This window comes from Canis aureus, chromosome 28 (assembly GCF_053574225.1).
Source record: "Canis aureus isolate CA01 chromosome 28, VMU_Caureus_v.1.0, whole genome shotgun sequence".
Taxonomy (NCBI): domain Eukaryota; kingdom Metazoa; phylum Chordata; class Mammalia; order Carnivora; family Canidae; genus Canis; species Canis aureus.
In genome coordinates, this window is record NC_135638.1 from 31207290 (window position 1) to 31217123 (window position 9834).

The window sequence follows — 9834 nt, forward strand, 5'->3', positions numbered from 1 at the left end:
TTACATTGTAATCCCTCTATTATAGGAGTTAGTTCAAAGTAGGCAGACAGTGTTGAAGCCAGAAGAAACTTTTTTTTTCTCTCTTTATAAATCACCTTTTAAAAACTGTTTAGAGAGGATGACATAATTGATTTCTGGAGTTTCTTGATTCTATCCTTTGATTTAGCCAAGAGAAACTTTCTTTCTTGTTTTTGACCAGAAAGAAAAAAAAAATATGTCAAGTACCTATGGTCAGACCTCTGCATCTGATGCAGATTTTTTTTTTGTATTTTTGATTTCCTTTAGAATATTTCCAATGTGTTGCACGATACTCTTAGCAAGACAGACTTGCCTCAACAGCATTATTTCCCACCATTACTCTATGAGATGGGAAAGTCAGGAATAGGAAGCTGTGGCACATGTCTTCCAGCTGATGAGTGGAAAGGAAGCCCCAGCATAGCCAAAGGGAGGGAAAACAGGGCCTTCAAGTAGAAAGTGACATTTCACAAGATAACACACCTGGGGCAGGTACATGAATGAGAGGAGCTGTGAAGACTTCACAAGAAGAACAAAGAATTTCAGTGAAGCTAGACCCACAGTAATGGCTGTAGTAGATACGGGTCAGTACCTTAGATAATTCAAGGTGGTATTCATAACACCATTCTCTGGGCAGGGTTTTGGAATGACTCCAAGTTATGTGCTCACATCATATCGTGTGGTCAGATGGTCAGGCATTCAAGAGGTTCAAGGCATAGACGAAAGCCAGGCTCCTTGATTTGAATTCTGAGTCTGAACCTGCCAGTGATGTGTGACCTTGGGCAATGTACTTAATCTCATTGGGTATCAGTTTCTTTGTCTTTGGGTCTCAAGATTTAAATCTTAAATTGTTCATTTTTAAGACTTCGGTGCTCATGGGAATATATGAATGGGCGTTTGGTGTTATTACGCATCACTTACAGGAATGTCTAAGACATTAGAGAATCCCTTTTACACTATAGTTGTTTTGATAGTATATAAAAGATGTATCTACTTGTCCAATAACTGTTTATTATGCCATTTTACAAGTTCCAGGCATTGTGCTAGGTGATAGGGATATAGTGATGAATGGGTCAGAACAATCCTTGTGTTTGTAGAATGACAGGCACTAAGTGCAAAGGCTGCCTGGCAACCTCAGCTTGCCAATCCATTCTTCAGTCTTTCTGGAGACTCTGCAGAGTATACACCTCTGTGTTCAGCCTCTCTGCATACCAAGACTACATAGATCTCCCCAGATCCCATTTCATATCCAAGATGATTGATAACCAGTTCCAGGTTTTCATTTCTCGGTCAGAACACGAAGAGGTGGGTTTTCTCTAACCTTTAATATTCCTGTGACAAACTAGCAAATAAAAACTTTTCATGACACCGAGTACAATATAAAGGCTAAAGAAACTAGTGTTTTCATTGTCTTGTCTTGTTATGATATATATTAACTCTGTCATGAGATTGGAATGGACCATCCTTATGGTTCTGCTCTCCTAGTGATGGTTGGCAGGTCTGTGTGTCCATGGATGAAAGAGGCACTCTACCACCAGTGGCCAAGAACCCTGGGACACTGGAACAGGACTGCCCAATGCAGTCCCCTTCCTTCTCTTCTTTATCACTCACTTCTGCCTTTTTGGAAGGATCACCAGTTTCATGGCGGCTGGCTCTACCTGGGCTTCCGCACAGACAGTCATGGACCTCTTACTTCCTAAGGCAAAATCTCCTGAGGTTCCTCTCATCATTTTTCACCTTCACACATCCTGGGCACTAAAAGTAGCTATAGTCCTTAGGAAGGATCAACCTCAAATAGGTGCCTGAATATCAAAATACTTGAAGGGAGATGATGAAATAATTTATGGAGGGAAGCCATACTCTGGAATGAAGAGTGAATATGTTTACAAAGTGTAATTTGGTCGGTTGGTCCTTGTCTGTTGACACAGACACATAATTTAAAGAGCTGGCCATGCCTTCTTCTTGTATAGTTAGGTAGAGATTCAGTCTCCCAAGGGTAGCTTCTTTGTGTTTTAGAGTTGCTGAGGGACCCCCTCTCAGAGATGCAAGCATAGACACCTAGGCATCCATCACTTGGCAGAAGGGCACAGGGGAGTGTGACAAGGGGGAGGCTCCTTTCTGTAAGGAGAGCTTAGGGGTAGAGTTGACACTATTTCCATAGAGTTACGGTCCTTCTGGGAAGGGAAGAAGCTAAGTGTCTCAAGTGAGTGTTAAAGTTAGCGAAACCTATGGGAGTTCACTGTTTGGGAAGGGCACCCCGAGGCCCAGCAGAGCAATGCAGCACATGGGGAGGACCAGGCTGATCTGCGGACACTGGATGAAAGCTAAAGCCTAAGGGCTGGAGGTTAGGACTGGTTGCAGTATTTTGGGGGCTGAGGCTGGAATCTTCTCAGGACCCCTCCACTCTCCACAGCCTTGGATAACAATGCGGAATGTGAGTGACCCTGAAGGCTATGGGAGAAACATGAAGTGTCCAGACTGGTTCTCTTGGAATGCAAATGCTGGCTGCTGGGACAGCGTTCCTCAAGGGGGTACTTAGGATATATGGAGATGAAAGTGCCACATTACAAAACGAGTTATGTGATGAGTTTTGATGCCCACGCTGGTAAAGGAAGTCCTACTCAGTATTTATACACAACAAACTATAAAGAAAGATACTGAGGACTCAGATGCAAATCTGCAGTTCCTCCTCGTGAAGGAAGTGTTATTAGTCCTTAAGCTGGGTAGCAAAAAGAACAGACATCATCCTCTCTGGATCTTGCCCTTGTGTTGCAGATTGTTCTCTTCCAAGCCAACTCCCTTTTCCCTCATTATAATTTTTTCCTCAGCACTGACAATTCTTAGAGTTTTGCTTATGTAGTTGCTCAAAGTGCGGTTGTTAAGTTCTGAGTCTTTTTCAGCAGATTCTTTTGAAGGCTGTCTTCCCGCCATAATGTTCTGTGAGATGATGGCTGCTACCCAGACTTGTTAATGAATGTGGCCACTAGAAGCCACAGCTCTCTGCTCCTCCCATCTCACAGTTGCTCTTCGTGTCCTCTATGGCAGCTTCTTTCTCTCTTGATATCTTTCTCCACTATGTCATGATAGATATCATACCTAGCACCAGTCTGGTTGGAAAAAGTGACTTTCTGCTTGGAATATGACTGGAATCATCTCCCACATTCCATCACAGCACACCAGACTTCCTATGCAGTAACATGAAGTCTGGGTAGCATGGGGATTTTTTTAATCCCTTAATTCGCAGGTTGGTGTGTGCTAGGTAAAGGTTAGGTTAAGAATTTTTAGCTTGTCTTATCTCAAATGGAAGTAGAATTTTAATATCCAAGAGCCACTTACATGAGAGAATTGAAAATTCTGTGAAGGTAAGTGAAATAGTTATTTGAAGAACTTCTGTATTCACTAAATATCAACACTCATTGCTTTTCCTTCCAGTGGTGAGTCAACATTTGTTTTGTCTGTGGTCTGTTCATTGCCCACATAAATGAGGCCTCTCTTGGGGCCAAATGCCTGAATGAAAGTAAACTCCTCGATTGCCCATCTACATTGATAAATCAGACTTCTTCATAATGATAGAGCACCAAAGGCAAACAGCTGCAATGCTTGGACTGTTTGCTTCATCTTTGTGTGTGCAAAAAAGTGAACAAACCTGCACAGACGTAGATTTTCAGTTGCTCTTCATCCACCAAGGAAATGTAAAATGCGAACAGAACTTTCTCAAGTTTCTGCCTGAAAACAGTCTAGCAAGAGAATCTGAAGCAGATAAAAATAGATGGTCATTTGATACCTGTGAACTTGAAGCTACTGAATTTGATCTAGTTCTAGTACATTACAATTTTAATAGCTTTGTTTTAACTCAGTTTTAGACAAGGTTCTAAAAAAAATCAGCAATTACTGAATTATTGAATTGCACAGTTAGGAAATGGGCAGGGCTCTTGCAGTAGCACATTGAGTACAGAATTAAGTGACAAGGAGACTTGAGGGTCACCCTGGGACTAAAAGTCTCATTCACTTACACAATAGACAAGTCCCTTCTTGGACAGGATGTCAGTTTGTGGGAGGTGATCCAGAATATAAGTGTGAGTTAACAGTAGTCCTTTTAATTCCATTCTTCCATATTTCTAATTATCCCACTCTATTAGAACACTACCTTATTGTATTCCTTTATAAATTTCTACCACAAAACCCCAATTTATGATATCGCCATTGGTTAAGTTTTCTTGAGGTACATATTCCATTTTTTTCCATGCCCACTCTGTAGTCAGGACTGGTGAAATTTATGTAACAGTACATTATTATATTCTTCTCAACTTTCACTCATCAGAAATATTTAACAAATGCCTTGTGTAATACTGTGAAAACTATTCCTAAAGGAAGTTATTTTTTGTGGAGGCATTTAGATGATGCATTATCTCTTTTGGAGATGTAGAGCTTTCTAGAGAGGGGCCCCTAACTGATTGGGGTAAGTGGTACTGCTCACTGAGATGCCTCCTGGGATGAGGGCCAGACTCACTTTGAAGCTGAAGGTAGAATAAAATAAGGTTTACATGTTGTTGGGGTCAGACAGGTGATGATTAATTAATGATGATTAATTTAATGCTTATCATATAGTCTATAGTTATCTTTAATATAATGCATGTCCTGATGCAGATTTTGTGTTTTGGTGAGCTGGCATCTCTATGCACAAAGGCAAGGGCTGTTGCACGGTAGGAAGGGAATAGACAAGCAGGTTGTGGATGGCATGGAAATGTGGGCAACATCAAGTGCAGTGGTTAGGCTCCTCCTTCTGTTTCTTTCTCCTCTTCTATTGTTGTAATTAAACATGATTGGTAACATCTGACATTTTTCCCTTGGCACTGAGAGTGACAGCATGCAAGTATATCATTTATTTATTCAATGAATACTTACTGAGTTCTTACTTGTGTCAATTAGAGTGCTGTGCTAAGGGAAATTCAATTCTTGCCCAAAACAAATCTAAATATAATTCGGAGCATCTTCTAAAGCCAGATGGATGATGCAAAGAGTATGTTCAAAAAAGAAAAAAAGAACATTCTGAGGTGAGCAGGGACTGCTTCATGGGGAAGGTGGCACAGGACTTGAAAGCTGGAGAGGAAGGTTAGAGAGGCAGGTGGGAAGGCATCCAGGGACGTAGACCAGCAGGAAGAGAGGGGTGAGGAGGGTGGAACAGGTGGCCGGGTGCAGAGTTGGTGATGGGCCATTTTGGCTGTATCTAAATATATTCAAGAATGTGGAGAAATTTTACAATAAAAGGCAGGTGAAGGAATCACACTGAGTACTTTGAGAGCTAGATTATGAAATTTGACCTTTATCTATCTACTGGAGATAATGGACTCATTATGCAAGTTAATTATGAGCTCGTAAGTAGCGTGCACTATAATAGGCACTGGAGACAATGGAGGATAAATGATCCAGAGCCAGCAACAAGGCCCAGAAGAATTTCGAATACTGGCTTGATGTTTCTGGAGATTAGACCCCACATTATTTGTGGTGGTCTGGAATGGGGGAAACTGGGGACTGGCAGGCCTCTGCCCTAGAGATGGGGGCAGGCCAAGACAGATCAGAGCCAAGAGGCAAGATGGAGAAGCAGATGAGGTAGGACAGGTGCCTGCTCCACCTCCTGGCCTGCGAGCTGAGGTCTGAGGCTGCCTCCTCACATGTACAAGCTTACGTCCTTATGAGTCACTCATCTAACAAGCGGATGAGTCTAGATGTAAGTGAGCTGCTACCCCTCAGCTGACTTTGTGGGGCGAGTCATGCAAACATTTTACATTACTCCTTAGACTCCGAGAAATAGAACCTAGCTCTCTCATGTGCTTTCAATGTCTTACTTGTAAATTGCCCTCCAAAACATTGTATTGGGTCTATGTCTGCTCCTCTCAGGCAGCGTGTCCTCAAAAATAAGGACTATTTCAACCTCTTTGATGGGTTCCCACAGCGTGTTTTGTACCAGACACTTTGATTCCTGACAGATTCTCCAATGAGGTAAAGATTCTGAACTTACTACCAGATGCAAACAAACCTCAGTAACAACTAAATACAAACTTATTTAACTTACTTATCTTTTCGGAAATGTAAAGCATAACCTCTGTGTGTGTGTGTGTGTTCCTCCCCGCCCCCCATCTCTTCCCTGCAATCCTTGCTGAATCCATGATTTCATGGTAAAAATATTTGCCATCTGGAAAACACCCAGCAGCTTCCTGGCCTTTCACATTATCCTAAAACCACATCACCCTTCTTCTTTTTGCCTTGCTGGCAACACAGTTGTTCAGGGTCGTACACTCAGGATGGGCGTGTCTTCTTGATAAAAGCTAATGGACATGTGGTTGTTCTATCAGCTTCTGACCTTGTTTCTATTTTCTAAAAGTGTTCTCTAAGAGGATGCACAGGCTCGGCCCCCTTGGCTTCTCCTCAGCATCCTGTAACCCTGTAGGTTCCCCATTTTCTCCAGACCCAGCAGACTTATCCCTGCTATAGAGGACAAATCCAAAAAGACTTTAGATGGACATCCACCAGACAAAGCAGAGGAGGTGGGTGCTGGGCGTTCCTCTGCTGGTCCATGGGCAGGTTGCTTGAACCGAGTGGTGCCAAGCTGAGGGGTACTGGATAGGGAGATGAAAGCAAACCCAAAGGATGGGTAAACTCACCGTGGTGGTCTCATAGGCCCATCCTTTACCTGGTCAACATCCGATCTTCTACTCTCTTTTCTGCTTGTTTTTGAACAGGGCTCCTTTGCATATTTGTATTCCTTTAAAAATAGGTTTATTCTATCTACTTTATGCCACACGAGTGATTTTTCATTTAATGTAAGCTAGTGCACTATTTCTCATTTTGATGGGGATTTGTCTTCAGAATTAATTTCAGTCATTTCTTCGTCTCTTCATATCTTTAGCAACTTGCAAACATTCCCTGGAAAGACTAGTTTATATGATTTATTGGATCTTTAAAAAACCATTAATATCTCTTCCTCTTCCATAATTATTTTACTTAGAAGGTTATAAAGTTATGCTTCTTTCCTCATTTAGAAGTGAAACATAAAAAAACAGCGTCATTCTGTTTATGTGGTAAATACAGGATAAAAAAAAAATTACCAGGATTAGCTTGTTGTGTCCATGTGTCCTTCAGTGGATTTTCTTCAGCCTTTGCAATTACAGGAGCAATGCTATTATTATTCTTTTACTTTAAACCTACCAGAGAAAATATAGAGCCCTAAGCAGTTTTTCAATTAACTTAGGTTTTTTGTTTTCACAATTGTCTAACAAGAGTGTTGTTGCCTGAAAGCTTTGTCACCTAAATGTTGCAGTGAAGAGCCATGCCTGGCACATTGCATTGCTTTGCCATGACATCTTTCTCTGCAGGGGCATTCTGCAATGACCCTGGATGGATGAACTGTCTTAAAAGGACAGCCTACCGTGATTCGTAATCCTGGTCCTGCAACAGTGGGCATAGCTGCATAAGACAAAAAGGCTTTTCCCAGCTTTGTGTGAATCATCACTCAAGCATTTAAAAACATGGAGTCTGTTCTTTTCAGCGTGAAGCACTCCCGTTAATGTTAATGAAAAGTCACACATTTACCTCAAAGCCAGAAAGGATGCCTCAATCTTTCCCCAGGAATCCTAGATTATAAAGAAAGAAGATCTGTCCTTTTTGTAGTGGAGTGGAATGGAATAATGGAGTTTAGGAAGAATTTCAGCAATATTTAAAATAGAGCTCTCCATTTGTTGACACTAGAAAAATACTTTAGTGTCAGAACAGAAATGCAAATGTCTCCCACCTGTGCCTGATGCTTTTTAGTTTGTCTCTCTTTTTCTCCTTGAAGTGAAAATAAAAATAATTTTGATTTTTGCAAGATAAAGGGGAGGTTTAAAGACATTTTACAGACACCAGCCACTCATTTTCTCACTAATTCAAATCAAGTGTCTTATCAATCAGAAAAGGAGAAGAGATAAGACATAATGGATGAAAGAAATAGTAGTGACACGATGGTCCTGTTCCTCCTCTCTTAAAGGAGGGCTGTCTATCATTCCTATCGAGCTAAACTACCTCTGATGTTGGCTGACTAGGTTCACAGAAAATGAAACATTTTCAAAGTGTTAGATCAATTAGCAAATCCTTACAAACCAAGAGTAATAGAAAACATTGGACCATAGGGCAATATTATGTAACATTGTTCTTCTAAGAATGACAGTAATTCGATTTTCTATGTCAATCCACAAGGTGAATCCTATTCACTTTGAGAATTTGGGGATAGTTCTGTATTTTGCTTAAAATACAGGAGACATGGACACTAAGGAGGGCACTTGATGGGATAAGCACTGGATGTTCCACTGTATGTTGGCAAAATGAATTTAAATAAAATATTAAAAAAACACAGGAGACTCCCTGTGTAGTTAGTGGAAGGTTATGGGTTTAGGGGTTAGAACACAGGCTCATATTTATTTTCGTTACTCAGGAAATACATGTTAAGCACTCAGGCGCTCAGCCTCATAGTGGCTATGGAATTTTGTGTATGGAACTCAATTTTTTAAGCTTTGGTATGGTGGATAGTCTATCACATTTAGTCTTCCCAGCAGTTTTCTGTAGGAACTCTGTTCTACCTATGCAAGTTAATTATGAGCTCGTAAGTAGCATGCCTAACGAGGTTGCCAATATCTGACCTCCTCCATAATATGATGTGGGATGGGGCAATCTAAACACTCAATTTACTTGCCACAGTGATTAGCATAGGATGGAAGGACATGTGGCTCAAAGTGGGCCACCTGGGAACGTTCCTGGAGTTTCCTGGAAAGAGGAATAAGTGAGTTATTCTTCCCCAGGATCATAAGCTATAATGGATGGTATTAACTTAGTTTCCAGATATGAATTTACCCAAGAATAAACTTTAACCCACAGAGAAGGAAGCCCACAGAGCTGGAGAGAGCTTACCTGAGAGATCCCTGATATGTTTTGAGTCACAGACTCTAAACTTCACTTGGATCCAGTTCTGGATGTTTCAGTTATTTGGAATCAATTTTCTTTTAACCTTTTTATGTTTCATTTTGATTAGACTAGTTTGAGTCCTGACAAGAACATTTTGGTTCTGCATTGGTAAAATTGGAGTGATGCTTTTCTTCTTAAAGATTCATTGTGATAATTGAATGAGGTAAGGTAGGTGAAAGCAAAATATATACATTACCTATAGTATGCATCACTGACCATAGGTGAAGGACTCGGAAAGGCCTTGGCCTTGAGATGGAAAAGGTAAGGGAGTGACCGCTAATCCTGAAGCTCTCAGATACTCTAGTGAGATTAGCAGTTCTTAAGATGGATCTTGGTCTTCTGCTCAGAGGTATTATCATTATTACAAGTGAATTATGTTTATAATTTATACTAACAAGACAGGAATAAAATCCCCACAGCTACTAGTATCCATTTATTTAACAAATATTTGAGTGCCTCTGTGTCTCAGGCACTGTTCCACATGCTGGTGCTGGGGATATAGCGGTAGGGATATGTGAATCCCATGGTGCTTGCATTTCAATATAGATGCAGGACTGTACCCATACTCCAAATGAGAGTCAGCATTTGGATCCTGGAAATATGACTAAGGATTTCACTTTCATTGCTTAGCTGCTCATGTTCCTGGTCAGGATGTTAAACACCGGGTGACTTGATTCCTTTCTTCAGTTAAATATTTGTACATTTGATCCAGGTCTACCCTGACTCTCTTTTTTGCTAAAATTGGAAAAATGGAAAGACAGTTTTTACAGTGGGTCTTAGGATCCATGAGTGAGGCATCCATAGATACAGAAGAGTAAGACAAGG